Source organism: Crocodylus porosus, unplaced genomic scaffold (assembly GCF_001723895.1).
Source record: "Crocodylus porosus isolate Cpor-Errol unplaced genomic scaffold, CroPor_comp1, whole genome shotgun sequence".
NCBI lineage: Eukaryota > Metazoa > Chordata > Crocodylia > Crocodylidae > Crocodylus > Crocodylus porosus.
The window spans coordinates 367911-371953 of NW_017728928.1; positions in this window are offsets into that span (position 1 = coordinate 367911).

A 4043-nucleotide genomic window follows, 5' to 3' on the forward strand; every position below is an offset into this window, starting at 1 on the left:
GGGCAACGTGACGTTGCAGCGCGATTCCCCGGGGCCGGGAGGGGCTCCCGCCCTCCCCCGACACGAGGGGGCTACGCGGCGCGCAGGGAAAGCCGGCTATGCTTCGCGGACGCGGGGCGTCTGCGCGGCTGGAGCCCCGCCGGAAACTGGGGCAGGCGGCCTCGCTCCGCGAGGATTTGCCACGGCTTAGCGGGGGGGGGCAGGCGGGCTCCCTTGCCGAGAGCGAGCCCCCGGCCCCGGCCGCTCTCCCCCTCCCATTTCTACGCCCCCGGAGCGCGCACACCACGGGTTTCTGCAGGATGTTCGGCTGGTTTCTGTGGCGAGGCTGATTGCACATGATTTGACAGTAACCGTGATAATGGGGGTGATTTTGTACTCTTGCCCGGCTCAGATAGCGGAGGGTCCGTGAACCGATGCATCTTTTTTCCCCTTGTAGCTCCCTCATTTGATGCCACAGGCAGGGGAGCCAGTGCAATGTCCCGGAGGAAGAGAGCTGGCTGCCCCCGTGGGTCCTCTCCTCTTACCAGGTGCCAGAAACAGGGCAGAGGTGGACGAAAGGTCTGCAGAGCTAAAAGAGGGGAGAGCCGCCCACCGAGCTAACGGGCATTTGATACCGGACATCTTGTGTGTTAGTCACCCGCTTGTGCCCGCTGCCGGATGCTACTCCGTGCCTGGCCCACCCCACGGACCCCGGGGCCCCTCCGCTGTGCAGCAAGGCGGCGTGCACCTCGGGGCGCGCCAGGCCGCCTCCGGAGCTGGAAGCTAGCGCGCGGCCCCTCCGGGTCGGGGGCTGCCTTCACGCGCGTGTCTGCGCCGCACAGCAAGCTCCTGATCCCAGGGAAGGTTTCTGGGTGCCACTGGAATACGAATTGATAAGAATAGCTGGAGACAGATGGATTTCCTGCAGGTGTTAAGGAATTGGACCAAAGGCAACTTCTCTCTCATACTTCCTGGCCATGTTCCTTCCTTCCACCTGGCGGCAGATGTCTGTCTGGATTTCTCCTTCCCGTTCTTATTACTTATCAGCTTCTTACTTTAGGAGAACCAGAAGACCTGGGTGGAAGCAGCTCGCCTGGGGCTGGATGTCGTCTCTCCACGGGACGCGCCTCGCGTGCGGGTGCTTCCTGCAGACCAGCCGAACGTTTGGCTTGCAGGCCCCCTTCATTACACATGCCGTCATTTTTTGTGTCACTCATTAGTCGTCATGTTATTAGCAATTCAAACCAGGGATCCTTCCCAATGCCATAATCCTCTAATCCCGCAAAGATGACACCCAGCGCACGTCACCAGTGTGCAGACACGCTAAGGATGTCTCGGGGACTTGCTGGGCACACGGCAGGTTGAAGACAAAACCAAACCAAGAGGGAACCAGAAACGGCGCCCTTCCTGCCTCCACGGGGCCAGCTGGGCCTGGCCCCTGCGTGTGCCCCGTGTGACTCCCTTCTCAGAGGCGCGGGGGCACGTCCATCTCCCATTTGGTCTTACTCATCCCATACGAAAGTCTCGAGCCCAAGCCTGTTTGGCTCTGCATGTACACGTCTGCTGCCTTTGTCAAGCACAGCTTGCAATTGCCTTTGGAGCTGTGGCCAGCCTGAAATGCAGGTGATGAGATCTCCTTTCCTGGGGTCACACTCCAGGCTGGAGAGAGAAGCAAGGAAAGGATGAGTAGGTAGGTTAAAAAAAAAATCAATAGGATGCCATGAGGTAAGATGCACACAATGAAACCCTGCTCCAGGTTGCCAAGGCAAACCTGTCAATACCGTATTGAACAAGCAAATCTGACTTGCAATTATTGTCTCCTGCTAAATACAAGCTGCCCCTTTGCCTCCCGGCTCCATCCCAGCTCGGCTCCTGTGACGCAGCGTCACGGCAAGATGGCGGCGAGCGAGCTCGTGCTGGAGCAGCCGCTGAGGCTGATGCGTGCCCAGGAACCATTTGCTGTGAACCAAAGGAGCCCCCAGCGCAGCAGCTCCCAGGGCCGAGATGCCACCGCTCAGCCGGCAAACTAGCCCGGAATGGATTCGCATGTAGCTGCTCCCTTCCCTGCTGCTGCAGGATCTCAGAGCTCTTGCGAAGCGTCGGCCGTCAGCCTCGCTCGCCCCTCTGGATGTCGGCCACTTTTCCAGGGACTGCCCCGGGGCCCGGGAAGGCCAAAGTGTCGCCGGGGCAGCACCACGGAGGGGCTTGCTCGAATGTCCTCAGCATGCCCTTGGCTGGGCCGTGCCTCAGAGCCCTGCCCCGCTCCTGCGGCCCCTGCTCGGGCTTCGCAATTCTCCCATCGCCCTCTCGGAGCTCGTCCAGCACCTGTCGTCCCTGCCCTCCCCCCGACCGCAGCCGGAGCCCGCTCCCTCCACTCCAGGATCTGCTCACCAGTGGGAACAATGCTGGGAGCACTCGTGCACACCAGTCACGGGCCTTAAGAAGCCACCAGAGACGCACGGCGCACGCGATGCTGCCGACGGCGTTGCATCCCTGGCGGAGGAGCCCCTTTGCTGCCACGCACAGAGCCCCGCGGGGGCGGCAGCACTGGGACGTTGCAGGGGAAGAGGTGGGCTGGACGAGAGCAGCGCTTGGACGTGGCCTCAGCTTCCTGCAATGGGGGAACTGGAGCCTTAAACTGCCCCAGTGTCAACTGGTGCAACTTCAGGGGTTACGGGGCCAGTTCCTCCTGGGACGGGCTTCTCCGCCAGAAACCTCTCGGCCTGGCTGCACAGGAAACCCCAAGAACGGGACGCCCGTGGGACATGCACGAGGCACCTTCGCAGGCCACAGGACGAAGCACGGGGAGCCTGCCGTCACGTGCAGCCCTGGCGCAGCTCTGACTGCGTGCACGAGGGGCCAGGAAGGGGGGACGGGACTCAGCCAAATCCGGGATCTGTCCCCCGAAGGGAGGCTCCCACCCCCGACGTGGGATGGAGGGGAGCAGAGCCCAGAGCTCAGCTCCCGGGAGCAGAACACGGGAGACAGATCCCAGGGAAGGAAGAGTCGTGGCCTGGGAGCCCCCCGGCCCGGCGGAGGAGGAGCGTCTCGGACACTCAGCTGAGAGTAATCCGCATTCCCGGGGGCCACCTCTCTCTGCCGGCCCCCCTAGCCTGGGTGTGTGGGGGGCCGTTCCTCAAGAAGATGCCATCTGTCTCTAATCCTCTTAAACACTTGGCAAAGAAATCCGGGAAAGGGCAGATAGAGCAGATCTGGGACATGGTCTCCAATTCCCTGTGGTCGTAAGCCCCGGCGGAGCTCCCCCCAGGTGCACCGAGCTCTCCAGAGCCAGAGCGGGGCAAGCAGGTAGCGGTGACGGACGGGGGCACCGTGCCCCGCCCTCCCCGGGGGCAGGCCAGGTTGAGGCTGGGGACGGGGGAACTCTCCTTCCCTCCGTGTCACGAGGAGCGTGAAGCCAGCAGGCGCGAGCCGAAAGCCTCCTGCGCCGCGCCGCGCCCGACCCCTTCCGCCGACGCGGCTTGCTGGCCGCCGAGGATCATTCAGAGACGCTCTTCTTCAGGAAGCGACTCGGCCGAGGCTGCACGGAGGGGGTGGCAGGAGCCGGTCGTCTGCCCGGGACATGCTGCACGAGCTTTCCCGCTTGCCGGGCGTACCTGCTGAGGCTTCCCCAGCAACATGAGCCACGCGACCCCTTCGAAGGATGCAAGAGGCCTGGGCGGCGGCGGCTGGCTCCGGAGCAAGCTGAAGGCGGCTACGAGTTCCCCAGTTTTCATGGATCGCCGTTTCCCTGCGCTGCTTCGCAGGTGCAGGGCAGGCCCCAGCACGCTGCCTCGTCCTCGGCTGCCCCGTGCGCTTGTGCCAAAGGATTCGGGAAAGCAGAGAACCGGCTCCTGGCCTTGCTGCCAAGAATGAGCTGGAAGGATCACTTTACTCTGCTCCCCCATCTCGGGCCTTGCAGAGCAAATCCCATCTTGTTGCCCCTCTCGTCTCCCTCGTCCTGCTTGCCTGCCTTCAGGCAGAGGGGCCAAGCAGGGAACGTCCAGCTCACATCACACCCAAGGTCCACAAGAAAGGCCACGTGGCAAGTGCTGCCACCAGCCCAC